This window comes from Ambystoma mexicanum, chromosome 5q (assembly GCF_040938575.1).
Source record: "Ambystoma mexicanum isolate Mex_15411 chromosome 5q, UKY_AmexF1_1, whole genome shotgun sequence".
Taxonomy (NCBI): Eukaryota; Metazoa; Chordata; class Amphibia; order Caudata; family Ambystomatidae; genus Ambystoma; species Ambystoma mexicanum.
In genome coordinates this window covers 913,431,772-913,448,486 of record NC_090933.1, presented here as the reverse complement: position 1 = coordinate 913,448,486, position 16,715 = coordinate 913,431,772, and the positions used below count along the sequence as shown (strand labels likewise).

General features: G+C 44.7%; 1 protein-coding gene across 1 annotated transcript in view; it reads left to right on the top strand.

Moving 5' to 3' along the window:
• The window catches only part of STK3 (serine/threonine kinase 3), a 1,834,661-nt gene that overhangs the window by 158,281 nt on the left and 1,659,665 nt on the right, over positions 1 to 16,715 (top strand). The window lies entirely within an intron of this gene.

The window sequence follows — 16,715 nt, the reverse complement described above, 5'->3', positions numbered from 1 at the left end:
TCTGTTCCCCATGCATTTGGGAACTCAGACTTAAGTTACAAGCGTGCAATGATTCTCTTTTCTGTCACTTTATCAATGTATCTGAGAATATGGACTTAATTTCCCACTAGGCAAGGATCCTCCTTTTAAGCGATTTCCTCAGTATGTTTCAAGTACTTTTTCTCTTGGTTCCAGCCATTACCATGCATTACCATACCCTTGGGTCTGGCGCGCAATATAAGTGAATAACCAAACCCTTATGTGCACTTTTCCAGTGACCCGAGTAACTCTTCCCCCCCAGTTCCAACATGCACTGATTCCCAGTTCACTCACTCACTGGACTCTAAGAACCTTCCTAATCTCTGTTTAATCTTTCAGTGTGCCTCTGTGTTCAAATTCACAATCTCTTCACTGATGCTAGTTGTGGGTGCTCACTGCAGGTATGCTTTCTGTCTGCGGTCCTCTCTGCTTGCATTGGTTTGGCCTCTCGCCTCTCTCTGACACTCCTCTGGTAGGTTCTGTGTGCACCTCTGGATTGTACCTTTGCCTCTTGCTCTAGCCCAGTTTCAAAGTACTGCCTTCTCCGGCTGTTCTGTTGATTCCCACAATGAAATAGAAAATGGTAATTGGGGTGTGTAAACAACAATACATCTTAAACAGGAACCCAAAAGAAAAGAACAGCAAGAATATCTCTGAGACCCAAGTCTCCTGCTGTAATACTTACTTTTGTGTAGTGCGTGGACATGGACTTTCACCACAGTAAATGGAAGGGGTCTAAAGTGTTGGAGCAGAGAGGAGGATATACAATATCAAGAACCTCACCTTTAAATGTTGTAAAAGCTCCAAGCATGCTCCAGGGGACCAACATCAAAAGCTGGTAAAAGTATCTGCTGCATTGGGAGGGTCGTTGAATCTATGGGAAATGGTGCCGGAAATCATAGCACGCGTACTACAGAAAATAAGTCTACCTGAACAGAAGCTCTAGCTAAGCAGGAGCTGAGATGCCTCTCTTGGAATATGATGGAATATAACTCTTTCTCCAAGGATGTCCAAAGACACTTTATCTTTCACAGCTTTTATTTCATTTCAGGAAATGTGGCTGACTGACGTATTGAGTATTGAGGGTTTCTCTCTATTTCAGGAACTTGCCAATAGTAGAGGGTGTTATTGTCCTAGCAGTGGTTTGTTAATGGCATGCAGAAAGGATGCTTTTTAAGATTATGCCCTGTTATCAAACACAATACAGGGCCTATTGGCAGTAAGATTGCAGACTAGAGAACATAGCATCATTTTGCATCGGGTTGTGATAACATTGTACTGGAATCCGATGACTGTTGAGCTGTCGGTTTTTTTGCAATTGTTGTTGGATTTGTTGGTGCTAATTTTCTCTCAATTTCCATCTGATTAATTGCTAATATTGGGAGACTTCAACACGCAATGTTTCACCACTAATTTGCCACACTTACCTGCTAAAACGATCACGAAAAATGGCCATATGTGGGTTGACTTTATGGGGGATTGGAATATGACAATGTTAAATGACAATATGACGGGTGACATTGTAGGTGCCCCCACTCTCGGGCCCTTGACACCATAAACAGGAATAAACTGTGGTGTAAAGTAAAAATGTGGGGTCTTCCAGATAGTTTTTTTTTTTTATATCTTGATCCATCTTCACCAGGGTTCAGTGTTGAGAGTAAGGTTGGCTAAAACGGGACCGCTATCTAGGATTATTGTCACAGAGAGGGGAGTTTGACAAGGCTGTCTGTTGTCCCCTTTCCTCTTTATATTGTTTATGGCGGACTTGTGTGAATGGTTGATGGGGAAGGGTTTGGTGGCCCCATAATTTGGAAATATGAACTTGTTGGCATATGCCGATGATATTGTGGTCATGGACCACTCTCAAGTCGGCTTACATCGACTGTTAAACACATTAGCAGAATACGCCTTTTTGAATGACTTGATAATTAATCCAGACAAGTCTAATATTGTGATTTTCAAACATGCACAGAAATTAACTAAAACATATGTATGCTCTTTAAATAACTCGACTATTCCAACTGTTAAGGAAGTGATGTATTTGGGCACCCATATTGTGGCATATCCAACACAGATCAACTTTCTATCTACTATTGAGATTAGGCTGAGAAAGTTGGGGGTCCAAATGAAGAGAATATACTGCAAACACTGTCGATATTCACTGCTGCCTTTAATAAAATATTATGTGGGGAAGGTGGTTCCTTCTGTCACATATGGACTAGAATGTAATTCCCAGACTTTCAAGGCTAATTGGGACAGACTGGAAGAGAAGATTTGGAAGGATGTACTGGCTCTGCCAACTTCAGTCCCAATTTCATGTGTCCGATTTGAACTGGGTCTCAGCTCTTTGCTGTCGATATTGGAGTGGAAGTGGTTAAGTCAGTATAGGGTAATTACGGTACCGCCAAAGAAGTCTTTATATGCAGACGTAACCCAACAATTGAAATGGAATAATAACCCATTCTTAAAAATTTTCTCTCTAAAATTGCAAAAAAATTCTATAGATGTCTGACAGCTCAAGTGAAATTCTAATGCAGAACCCAGTGAAGGTTAAAAAATCAGTCAAATGAATGTGCTGGATGAGAACAATCGCAAAGATGAGAACAGCAAAAATATCTCCCTCCTCGTCTGAATATGATAAACCGAGAGCAACCATTCCAGCTTATTTAAAGAAATGTCTGAATCCAAGGGCCAGAATGGAGTTTCTAAGATTTAGGTTAAATCTGGTATTAACCCTAGAAATTCTACATATTCCAATAACTTTCCCGACTAATATATGCAACATATACGAATAAGGGGTAAAACAAACAGTTGCTCATTTGCAATCAGAGTGTTCCGGGACGTGGTGTATCAGACAGAAGAGGCTACAAAGATGTGTTCATGATCCCTGAATGTTAAACTCAAAGAAGTTTTGACGGAGAATGAGTCGGGGGCAGGAAACCTTTCTTACCTTGGAAGTGACAGTTCTACTGAAAGAACTCAAATTACAGGGTACTGTAACTTAGACGAATTTTAATACTGTGGTATAGAATTCATTTGTTATTGTATTTTAGATAAATTTGATTCTTGAATGAATTGTTGAAAACGTTTAAGATGAATTTACCTTTTTCTTTTCTAGATATTAATTCTAAGTATTGGTAGCATACGTTTTTCTTGTGCTTTTTGATTTAGTGAGTTCTGTCATGTTACTCTGTGAGGTGAATTTATTTATTTGATCAATGTGTTTTTATGTTTTGTGTAAAAAGTCAAAATGCTGACTAAACTCACAATAAAAAAATAAAAGTTGGAGCAGAGTTCCATATGTTGCTCAGACGCAGAGTCGGTCAGTGTTTGCTCTTGTCTGCGCTAACTGGAAGTAACTTTAGTTACCTCCTGTTCCACTTCCGAAAAACCCTTCGCTTGGTGCTGTCCCATTGTCCCATCAGGTGCCATTTTGGGTACAGGCGATGGGATGTTCGGGACACCCTGGATGTGGATGTCCCTGGAATTCGGCATCTCGCCAGGGGAAAGTCTTAACACCTATTTACACCAATTTTGCATTAATGATTGGAATTTGTTCATACTTGAAAATCCTTTTTGATTTGGTGAAAATCCAAGGCCGCTACCCAAAATTCCCCTTGTGGTACTCGGCGGGTGTGGATCTTGTGGCAAGGGAAACTCTTCATGGGACCAGTGACGAAGGACCTGGGAGACCGCGGTATCCCCACCAATCACCTGAACCTAGACCACCTTTTTGTGTCCTCAATATGACGGTCTCTTCCCTTGTAGAGTGATAAGATATTGCCACCCTAGCATTCCCCTTGTAAGTACTGGGACAAGGAAGATTATGAGTTGCCCAACTGAAGATCCACTTCCTAGTACTGTGACGAGGAGGTACTCCATGACCCCAGAGGAAGCCGAAAGATCAGTACCGTGACAAGGGAGAAGCGCAGAGGCATGAGGATCCCTCCTTTGAGAACCACAGGGAACAGTCTAGTGTTTGCTGGTTTCAGATTGGTCCATCTAGAGTAGAAATAGCAGGGGCACCAGGAACCGTTGTCAAGCCTTCCCTGGAGGAGCAAGGAGCAGGAATCCTGTGCTGGCACAGAAAAGGCTGTTGTCCCCTGCATTACCTATAGAGAGTGTGGGGGTGTCATGATCTCTGCTTCCAAAAGGTCAGGGTTTTCCCAACTCCCTTGGAAGCAGATCCATAACCCAGGTTCCGAGTGCCAACCAGTCCCAATTGGGACCTTTTGGACCCAGTGGCACCAGGCTCATAAATATGCCCAGTCCCAGCGCTGGAAGCGCCGGGCTCATAATGCTTGGGTGGACTTACCTGCAGCAGACCATGCTGCTTACTTGCCTGCCAGTTGAGCCTCTGATCCTCTTCTGTTTGGAACTATTTTTCCTGTTGGGTGGGGCAGGAGCCACTCCCTAGATTCAGAACACTGGAACTCTTCTGGAAGGCAGGAACTCTTTTCTTACCTAGGCGTGGCTGTGGAAGGAGACGCCTAAGCACTACAGAAGGCTATTTAAACCACACCCGATGGATGAATCTTGCTTTGCGTTATTCTGCATCCTCTGCAGCAGAACGCTCATCGTGTCTTCTGCATCTGATCCTGGGCCTAAGGAAAAAGGCTTACCATCCTGAATCCAGTCTTCAGCAACACCTATAAAGACAAGAAAGAACAGGTTAGCATTACGGTCTTCAGTGACAGCTCTTCACTTACCTGGTCCATCGGCTGTCACCAACGCCTCGCGCTGCATTCCGGCATCTGAAAGACAAAGGCTTACCTACTCTTCGTGCGCTCCGGAGGTCTTCACACTGCATTCCGGCGTCTGAAAGACAAAAGCTTACCAACTCTTTGCACGCTCCGGAGGCCTTCGGCGCTGCATCCCGCATCTGAAAGACAAAACAAGGTGCGTTTAAAGACATTGGGGAACTTTAATACTCACGTGCCATTACTCCTTTCCACATCTAACCCAGTGGGTATTCCGGCACCCTGCAGCCGCTCCGAACTTGTACCTGCAAAATAAAAAGACAGTTAGAGCGCATCGTGAAGCAGGCAACAAGCGCTTACTTACGTGCTTCCAGGCGCTTCTATTCATCACACGGGCTCCATCTTCAACTCACTTCAGCCCGTCATCCGCCATCGCCGGAACCCTGCAAAACAAGAAACATCATTACTAAAGACTTTAAAGACATTAGAATTACTCGAAACTTACCGTTCGTGCAGTAAACGACGGACAGCAGTCCTCTGAAGTCAAGAGGCCTGCTCCCCTTATCCAGTGAAGAAACTGGTTACAGCACCCTGCCCCGAGGCAGATGGAGAGCACGGCGTTCACTTACCTAAGGTGAGAGCGTTAACCTTTGGGGTTCTACAGGAGAAGAGAAAGGGAAGAAGAGAGAGACATTCAATAACCCAGTTCCTTAATCCCATATTTTCTATCTGCAGACATCTGACCCTTCAAGTCAGACATACAGTGCACAGAGGTCCAGCCCAAAGAGCCAGCCGTGTGTTACACATCACCTTTGCAGATACGGTATACGCCCAGTCAAGACCGGTGCCTCTACGGGAATCAGGTGAGCGTTACAGGGGGGCAGCAATGTGCAAGGGACTAAAGGTAATGGGAGACTCCCTAACTGGAAGGGATCGGCTGGGGAGATGCCAAAAGAAAACCGTGAGAGGGAAGCAGAAGAAGCTCACCAGTTTTGCAGAGGACCGAAACCCTCATAGACCAAGAGCAAAGGTACATGGAAGGGGACCAGAAAGGCACATGCAGACCCCCAATGCTGTGGTTGGGAATGGGTGAAGCAGAAGCCCAAAGAGACGGAGGTCTGGCAGAGTAGTGAGCTTGGCCTAGTCAAGAGACATTACGCTGTTGTAAGAAAGATCTGGGACCCATATGAAACTGGGGAAGCCGCACTAGAGTACAGAAGGGTCAATGGCCCATTGAATTCTAAGGAAGCACACAGACAATGTGCTGAGCTACAAGAAACCTGAGAAGGGGCCAATGACCCTTTGCAGTCTGAGAAAACATGCAAACAAGGTGTTGAGCTACAAGATGAACCTGAGATAAAGGTCTGGGACCCAAGGCAGTACCAGGCAGGAGAGTATATGAGGGCTGCCAGCTTAACTGTGCGACAGTCTTCCAAGACCCAGTACCTCGGTGAAGAGCGCACAAGGTTGGCTGTGCCAGGAAAAGCAAATAAGGGGAAGAGAACATATTACTCTTGACCAAGTAGGATTAAGATAGACTGGTATAGCGCCTGGCAGGACAGTATACCAGGCAGGCTGGGTTGATGAGAAGCTGGTGAACTGTAAATTGTGACTACTGTGACCAGGGGAAGAGAGTCATTCTTTCTGGTGCTGTTTGTAAGAATCCTAAGAAGCCAAGAGAGGAGAGGTGTCCTCCTGGCACTATGGACCTTGTAACCAGAGGAATGTCATGTGCCTCTGGTGTTTGTCAGAACCTGGATCAGCCGAGGGAGAAGAGCTGTACTGTGAACTGAGAGGAGAAACCTCTTGGCATTACGAATACTGTGACTAAGGGAAGGGAGCCATTCCCCTTGGCATTGCCTAGAGATCTTCTTTATTTTGGATATTTGAACTTTTACTTTGCTTGAACCTGGAACTTTATGTTGGCCTTTTTAAGGAGAACTGAAACCTGGAGAAAGGAGCCATTCTCGCAGGCAATGTTCCCACCTACAAACGGACATTGTTCAGAGGAAGGTAGTCATTCCTCTGGACCAGGAAGTCTCTTTATTCTTTTATTATTGGTTAAAAGTGTGAGGGTTGGAAATGGGTGTTTTGACACAGGACGGTGGACTATTTTGATTTCAACTCGACATCCTGACCAAGTCCTTAGTCGTTTTGTTGAGGTATGGCAATCCCTCTTAGTCATAGGGACAAGTAGGGATTGTCCTGATTTTCTTTATAAGTCTTTATTAACCAAAATGCCACCACTGTGTCAGCGTCCTACACTATATATAATATAAACATGCATACAGATGGCTCAAAGAATATTATACCTACAATAAATGGTTCAAGGACTTTTATTACTTGACTCAGCAGGGCGCTAGGTCCATCCTTCTCTCTCAATTACCCCTAATCCTTAACTGTGGGCCAGTGCCTAGAGAATATTGACCCTTACTGTCTGATCTCTAGGCTGGCTGATTGGAATGATCTCAAAACACTCACCTTATCTAGCTAGACTCCCTGAGGGACTTTCTAAGTTGCCCCTACACTGCCAATTTGTTGGTAGCTACCAGAGAATCTTGGATGTGCCTTTAAGACCCTATGTCTGACTTCCTCTTACACCCTGATGTTCCTTCCCTGGTTCTATAGCGCAGTCTCCTCTCAACTCTCCCACACCCAACTCTGCCTACCTTCACTCCCTCTACACCGTGTATCTTTCTCCTCTGATGTCTCGAACTATTTCCTCCACCCTTTAATGTCACTAATACTTCCTCTACACTACTACTACTACTCCTTCTTCCACACTACTCCCTACTTCACTTTTCTACTCCACTCTACTGATACCACTCCACCACACAACTACCACCACTCCACTACTACTTTTCCCACCACTTCACCCTACATTGTCTCCAGTCACATTCCTTTCACACTCACAACCACTTCATTCATTCCCTACACCCCCTCTACAAATCTCATTCACTAGTCTTAAACACACACTTACAAAGTAGTACCACTTATACTCACCAACCAATACCTCACTTTTTCTATAATTTTCCTGAGTGCTCTTGTCCATTGCCCTTCCTCCTACTGGTCTCTTGGCATGCCACCTCCTGCTCCTCTGACCTCGCCCACAAAATATACAACTTCTGTATTTCCGTCTTTTATTCACTCAACAACTTTTTTAAATAGGTTAAGCCCAGTCCCTTTTCTCTGCACAGGTCTGCAGTGATGTAGCAATGACAGACTGCACTACACTGTCCAAAGTTGTTTACAGGGGCCTTGTCATTCCTAAGCAGGCCTATTCCTTCTTTGAATGCCTGGTCTGCAGGCTCTCTATCTCTTCTGGCTTCTCTCTTACTGTGGCCACCATTTACAGGCCACCGGGCCAGTTCGCCGTCTTCCTCACTGAGTTGGCCGACATCTCCCCCTCTCTACTTACCTCTAGCTCTCACCTTCTCCTCCTTGGAGACCTCAACATCCATTTGGATGCTTCTAATCCCTCATCAGGGCTCTTTTGTAATCTCTACGACTCTCTCTTTCTATTCTACCCTCTGTCCCAACACATTCTGCCGGGCACACTGTGGATGTTCTCGTCTCTTCTGACATCCCCTCCCCATCAAACCCTCATCACTCCTCTCTCTTGGGCTGACCACTTTCTTCCCACCTGATGCTCTATGTCCCCCAGGTGAAGCCGACCCCAGCTCTGCCACCCACCTTCTTGGCCATCCAGCCCATGGAGCTTGTGTCAGTGGAGGCTTTTGCCGCTACTCTGGACTCCTCCTATGCCTACGCCTGCAGCTGCCTCACAATCTGACACAGCCCTTTTGAATGGATTGTGTCCTCCCACGTATTCCTCATCTTTTGACACATGTTGTCCAGCTTCAGCTGCTTCAGGAAAAATAATTTGTCAGAAGGCGCTGAGCGTTGATGGCGTCGAGTCGATGTCCCTTGAAGGCCTCTGTCAAGGATGATGTAATCCAAGGCATATATAGCACGTGGAGCGCCCATTGGCTTCAGTTCTGTTTTTCCGTGACAGTGATCACTTCAAAGAAATACGGCGCACTTCTTCACATCTTGTGACGTCTTTGTTAAAGCTTTGACACTGAGATGTCTTCATCATCGACACCGATGACTCCGAAGTGCGGTTTTAAATAGTGTCGGGATTGTGAATCGAAAATGTCCCTGACTGATCCGCACTGAATCTGTTTGTGGTGCCTCGGAGCGGACCATGACGCCTCCAAGGGCCAGCCTGACTGGGGAAGCAAAATCCCTAAAAGAAATCCCCTATCGGATCTGTGAAACCTTTGATTGACAAGTCGAGAGGAGACTATCCTAGGTGGAAGAAGGCCAAGCGGTCCAGTTCGACGAGTGGCTCACACCACCAGGCCTCCAGATAAGGTTCGTACTAGGCCTTTTTACGCATGAAAATCTTGCAAATACAAAAGCTTTATTATTTTCCTGTGCACATTTACACACAAGTTTAGAACAGAGGGCAGTGCAAAGATCAGGTTACTTGACAGAAACCAGATCACTTCTTTTGATTTTTAATTTACACAGATGTAATTGCAAGCCATGGAGAAACGCCTCTGAAATAGAATGTATTTCTCTAAAGCCTTTCTAAAAAAGAAACTGCACACTGTGATAAAAGGAATGGTTTCTTTCCATTCGGCTTCTGCTGGGTTGTATAATTAATAAGATGTTAAACTAAGTTGCAACTGAGAATTAATCTTTTGTAACAAATTGTTTTTTTTCCAGCGAAAGCAAATCAGTAATGCATGATTGTATTTTTCATAGTTCCTGTGCTGTGTGCATAATTATGCGGAGGCAGATCATTTGTACACTTATAATTTAATTTACACTCCAATTATTATAAAAAAAAGTGTGTACAATTATTAGTATGCAGGGTCTAGTTTAAATCCATTCAACCTTGCTGTCAATGGGGTACATTACTATAAATGGTCCGCGGCAGCAGAGTCTGCTCAAGTGTGAGTGCTTGTCATTACACCAATCACAGGTGTTCTAGCCTCTGAAATCTTCAAGACTACAATTAAAACATCCAAAACCTGACTCTCCAGGAAGTGCAAGCGCTGTTCAAAAACAAACAAAAGAAAGTTACTTTTGTAATTGAAATGGAAACTCAGTAAAACTTATCCCTGTGATAATCCAGATAGGTATTTAACTTCATGTAGTGTTCATACATGGTTCATCCAACATCTAGGCACTGTGATTAATATACCTCAGTATATACTCAGTTTACCAACCTCTGAAGGATGTTCGCCAATAAGATAGCTCAGCCGGTTGAGCGCTTGTTGCTGCGATGGCAAGGCCAACTCTGCCTTTCATCCTTTCGAGGTTAATAAAGGAGTACCAACTTTGGTTTGGTGATAATTGTGATAAACATGTTCTATGTACAGCGCTTTGCCAAAAGCGCTAGATAAATTACCATTTGACCATGTGATTAGACATAGAATTAGCATGGAGTCATTGCATCTCTGCACGGTTGTATCATAACATCGGCATAGCATTAGTTAGTAATAGCTCCAGGAAATAAGGACTTTCATTAAACATCAAAAGACAATAAGGCTATCTAACCACAAAACACAGAATACAATTCATGTTTGCTTCACTATGTAATTGACTAGGTTTTTGTGTTTTCAACATTTATATTTATATATATATATATATATATACAGGAGAGATCAAAAGGCCAGACATTAGGGAAATAATAAAAAAAATGTATTCTGTCAAAATGCAGAAAGCTTGCACGTGGTAATAATTTCCAAACAGTTTTTGTTAATGCCGGCTGTATGTCACATACATTTTACTCTATGGCAAAGGAGAAAAGTAATATTTTGCTCTTGTGAAATCACATTTACTCTCAAAGTTAAAAAATAGGGAGTAAAATACTCCCAGCACAAAATCTTATCTGGAGCACTGCACACCACTCTTCACCCCCGAAGAAGGCACCGTAGGTCGACTTCGTCGTCGGACACTTCCCAGAAAGAGTTGCTTGTTCAACCAAGAAATCCACTACGGCCGAGTGGGAGGCCTTCAGAGCTGAATTACTTAAAATTTTCGAAAAGCAAAAACCAAACCATGCTTCTACTGTGTCTTTGAAAGAAGCCGGGAAGAAAGGTCTCGGCCTAAGTCTTGTGCGCCCTTGAACCCGGGACAAAGGCCCGATCCGCATTGTGAGCCTTCGAGGCTTCAGTCCGATGTTACATCGAAGGATCATTCGATCCATAAACAAAAGTCGAGGTTGTCGACGCCATCAACGCTGTCGACGCCGGGGGTGCTTTCGCCTGCCAAACCCTTGACGTTGACGCCGAAGACTTTGATGTCAGCTGTGCCATCGTTACCAGCTGTGCCGTTGACGCTGAGCGCCCGACTGAAACCAATGGTGCGATAAAGAAAACCTCGACGACAACTACAGCGTTGAAGCCAGAACTACCCAAACCCATGATTCCTGACAAAACCTAGGCACTACCTAGGAAAGACTTTTTTAAGTCTCCTTCTTCAGGAAGAGACCCCATTTGGCCTAGAATATGGTATGCCTAATGTACCAGAGAGTTTCATTGCAGAATAGTCAAGGATAAGGGACCTTTATGATAATCTGCAGACTGCAAGTGGGGTGGATACCTCCCCTGAACTAGAGTTTAGGAAACCAGAGGCTGGTGAGCATGCAGATGCATCCTACAGGCAACTCGTGTCAAAGGTAGTGGATTACATGGGTTGGAGTAGGCCTCCATTACCATACGAACAGGATGCCCTTACTGACATTCTAGACCTAGGTCCACAGTCAGATCCCATCATACCATGACATATTGCCTTGCAGAAAATTGTGTCCAGGAACTGGGAGACACCAGAGACCAATCCGGCAGTTAATAAAAACTTTACTATGAAGTAACACCCTTCCAGTAGTGACCCCGACTACCTGTTAAAACACCCCACTCCGGAAAGTCTGATGGTGCAGGCAGCTACTGCGACATCAAAACAAGCATTGTAACCTACCTTCCCTCCTAATAGGGATGACAAACGTGTAGATGGACCAACCAGAAGTGTGAACTACATTGCTGCAGGGAATTTTCCCCAAGAGGAGCTCTAGGAGACGCGTTCGTAGTGGACTGGAAATTTCCACTCCTGTACGAGTTTCCTTAAATCCCCGTCATTCCTCAAGTGATCAGGAGGCTGAGAAAGTTCAGGAAACACATGATCCTAATTGCCCCAGATTGGGCCAGGAGGACATGGTACCCGAACCTTCTGATATGCCCATCTGTCCTCCGAAGCGTTTTCCACAAAGAGAGGACCTTCTCTCGCGAGAAGAGGGTCGGGTTCTCCATCCAGAGGTCAAAACATTCTACCTTCACGCTTGGTTTCTGAAAGGCTGAGATACAAGGATTGGGAACTCCCAGAGGATGTAAGGGAGGTTTTGCTTTCAGCCTGAAGACCAGCAACAAAGTCTCTGTACTGTTGCCGTTGGAATAAATTCTGCAACTGGTGCAGAGAAAAGAATGTAGATCCTTTTACGTGTAAAACACTGGATGTTTCATTGTTTCTACTATCTTTAGCCAATTTGGGGCTCCAGATTGGTACTATTAAAGGCTACTTTAATAGCTGTATGGGCTTTTGTTCGCTATGTTGGCATGACATTGTTCTATAAGAGAACATTGAAGCTAATAGGGCCAACATTTTTCGGCAAGATGGAGTCCATCTAACAGATGTAGGTAATCATATTTTTCCTGCCCTGCCTCCGAGCCACCCCTTGCACTGGGGCCTGTCTATGTACCCCCCCTTTTCTTCCTGCACTTATCAGACCTAACCTGTCTGCTGCCTTAAACCCAGCACTTGCCACTTGCTGGCTGCACTACCACTGTTTGCTGCCTTTATTATTTATTTATTATTATTGATCCGTTTCTCCTTTGCTCCGCACTTTCCACTTCTCCCCCTTCCATGCACTTTTCCCATCCCCCTCCCCCATGCTCTTGCACGTTGTTAATGTCACTGGGCCTAATAAGATCATTGTTTTGTTCTCCCCTGTTCCCCTGCCTTGCCTTGGCGTGCTCTGAAAAACCTGTGTACAAGCGTGATAGAAATAAAATGCCAATATCAATACTTGGCAGCGCTGTCCAACTTTAAGTGCTCGTCAGAGGAATGTTCCTACTTCAAATTTCCACTGGTGACACCATTTTTGAAGGGGCTCAGCAAGGTGTTCCATCCATCTCCGTTCCAGGTTGCAGTCTGGGACCATCATTTGGTTCTAAAATTCCTAATGAGTGCACCCTTTGAACCTCTACACTCATGTACCTTAAGGTTGTTAACCTTTAAAACCATTTTATTGGTAGCTTTAACATCAGCGCGTAGAGTGAGCGATTTGCAGGCACTTTAATCCAGCACCCTTTACTATCTTCCACAAGGATAGGGTTGTTCTAAGGGTCAAAATGTTTGCCAAAAATCATTTATGATTTCCATATAGGACCGAAAATTGTTCTACCTTCTTTCTATGCCCCACCTCATCCTGGCAAGGAGGTGGAAAGACTACATACGTTAGACCTTCGTAGAGCGTTAAGCTTTTATATATCTAGAATGTCAAAACTACTAATTGATTACCAACTTTTCATTGGATATACGGATAATAAGCTGGGTCAGGCTGTATGTAAGCAGACAGAGTTACTATGAAAGGTGACGTGTCGCCAACTACCGGGACCTTATCCCTGTGCCTCGGGTGATAGTCATTTACACGTGTTGTTAGGACCAGATGATCCATCCCCTGGTACGGCTGAGAGTTGCAGCTAACACTACCTTGTGTAACCATTAACTTCTCTACACAACTAAACAAAGAACCAAGTGACCGGAGCGTGTTACATAATATCGCTGATTGTTTCGCCAAGAGTTGCATGTTGACGTATATTCGAGAAAACTGTGTGGAGATATGACAAGAATACTCTTTGGTTTTCAACCTAGTGAGGAAATTGATATTCCTGTTGATTTACCACGATTGAACAATTGACTCTCAATTGGGTGAATCCAAGGAGCACAACTCCCACAATGGATAAATGACTTTGGAAACACCATACCCGCAAGAACACCAATGCTGTTAACCCCTGATGAATTTACAAGAAACGGTTCATTTGGGTGTTATGGAAAGAAACATGTCGGATTATTAGGAGTCATAGTTATAATGACCCAGTTTTAGATATTACTAATCTATGTTAGCCCAATAGTTATTAGGGATATTAGTTTTTCTTTTTGCACTGATTTATTGTTGTGTTTTGATTTATGTCACAGTAGTATTTTGATTTATTTTTCCTTCTTGATGTATGTATTTTTGGATTCGTTTTATACTTAACAAGGTGTGTACAGCCTTTATTTAGTAGTTTATGGTGTTCATTTTTGGTATGGTCATTATTTTTGAATTATGGTGGTGTTATAATTTATGTGAATTGTGCGATTAGATGTTTGTTTTCTTTGAATTCAAATATTTTTTGAATTTTGTTTTTAATTTCACCAACTGTTTGAGAATATTTAATGCTGAAATTGTTGCATTGACAATGTTTAATGGCCTATTAATGGCCTTTTAGCATAATAAAATAGTTCAGATCTGAAAAGTTGGACTTGAATTGAATCCTTTCACGCCCTACAAACCCTGCTTGACTGTAACACAATTTGTAACAGTATGATGTTTTGTGCCCACTTATTTTCCCTCTGTAGAGACAAGCGTATTCCAGCCCCTTCTTCTTTTTTTGCATTTTGCTGATTGTCTATAAGCAGATCTTGTCCAGATGGATCATTCTGGCCATTTCAGAATGCTACAACTAAGCAGCTAAGCAGGAAAAGAACCTCGAAGGTTTAAGGGCCCATTCCACCAGGGGCATGTCTACCTCTACAGCCCTGCAAAGTGGCGTACCAATAAAGAACATTTGTGAAGCGGCAACGTGGTCTAGTATCCACACATTCACAAAGCATTATTGCCTGGAATCTTCCCTCGGTCAGGATGGTACCATTTTGGTAAGGCAGTCCTGCATTCGGTCCATGAAAATATATGAAATCAAATTCTACTCCCTCCTCCAAATCTAATACTGCCGTGGGAGTCTGTGAAAAGATGAGGAATACTTGGGAGGACACAATCCTTTCGAAGAACAAGTTACTTACTCCTATTAACGTTCTTTTGAATGGATGTTCCTCCCATGTATTGCTCCTCGCCCTCCCATCCTACCCCTCAGTAGAATTCCCTGTGCTTTTACAACTTCTGTTCCACCAAGACTGAGTACGGTCACTCCCGTGTTTTGCGGGTATGTATGCTGTTAAAGGGGAAAACAGAATTGAAGCCAACGGGCGCTGCGTCTGCTATATATGCCTTCAACTACATCAGTCTCGACGGAGGCCTTTGAGGGACATCGAGTCGACGCACAGCTCGCTCTGCCAAATATTTTTTCTCCGAGGCAGCTGAAGCTGGACAACATGTGTCAAAAGATGAGGAATACGTGGGGGGAACATCCAGTCGAAAGAACGTTACCAGGGGAAAGTAACTTGTTCTTCTAACCTGCATCTCTCTATCACCAACACTCTTTGTCCTTGCCCATGTCATGAGGATCCGCTTGAAGCCCACCTCCAAGTGCGCCTGTTGGTATGACTCCGACCTCGCCACCCTTAAACGCAAGTGCAGGGTGGCCAAGAGCAAGTGGAGAGCATCAGGCGCATCCTCTGACAAACTGGCCTGTCGCCTGCTTCATAGGCAATACAGTCTCTCTGTCTTGTCTAAGAAGAGAGCCTACATCCAAGCCCGCGTCTCTGTGGCCTCTAACAACATGGCAGAACTCTTCAGAATCTGCAAGGAGCTAGCCAATCCTGCTGCAGTCTCCACCTCTCCTGTTCCCTCCCAGGTCCTCTGCATGGTACTGGCTTCTCCACTAAAACTCTGGACATCCTGTCCTCTCTCTCCTCTTTCTCTCCCTCTACCTCTCTCGGCCCTCTTTCCCCGTGTTCACCCCTGACAATGTTTCTAGGCCAGTCCGATCTATGAAAGTATCGTCCAAGCAGGTGCTCCCCTGCTCTTCTAGAACGATCAAGTACCAAATCGACAACCTCGCTCTAGCCTTGACCTATTTCTGCAATCACTCCTTTGCCACTGGAACTTTCCCCTCCTTCCTAAAGCACCCCCTTGTAAAACCCCCTCCTGAAGAAGCCTTCTGCCGATCCTTCCTCTCCGGCAAACTGCCGCCTGATCTTGATCACTCCTTTCCTGGGCAGACTCGTAGAAAAGCTGGCCATCTCCCAGTTTACTCTCCATACCAAATCTGTTGGTTTTCTCCATGACCATCAGTCTGGCTTTAGAGCAGCCAGAAGCATTGAAACTCCTCTCCTAAACACTTGTGAAGATCTGCTCCCAACCCAAATCTCGACTCTAGCCTTCCTTCTGTCCTCATCGCCTTGATCTTTCCTCTGCTTTCGACACGTCAACCACGCCATCCTTATCAGCCATCTCCGTGACAACCTGGGCATCAAGGATCAGGCCCTAGCATGGTTCACCTCCTTCCTCTTTGATAGACCCTCCCAGGTACAAATGGGGTCCTTTCGATCCACCCATATGTGGTTTTCCCCATGGCGCTCATCTCTCACCCTTCCTCTTCAACCTTTTACTTGGCACCTCTGGCACAGTTCATCTGTACCTTCTCTCCTAACTTTCAGATTTTGGTGGAGGACACTCAGCTCTCCTTCAGGCTCTCCTCTGTCTCCTCCCCTCTCCTCCCCCGCTCATTCCTGAGTGTATCCGTGATTCAGGAACGGTGTGCCTCTAACTGAGACTGAGATCCCTGCTCCAACTTTCCCTCTTTAACTCTGGCTGCCCTCCTTGGGCCCTCTACCTGCGCTTTCCTGCGTGGCAAAAAACCTTGGTGTCCTCTTCGATTCTACCCTCTCCTTCGCCCCTCACACCATGGACGTCTTTAAGAAGCCCCACTACCAGCTGCACCTCCTTGGAGGTATTCTTCCTTTTCTCACTTCCCCAGAACCTCACTGTCT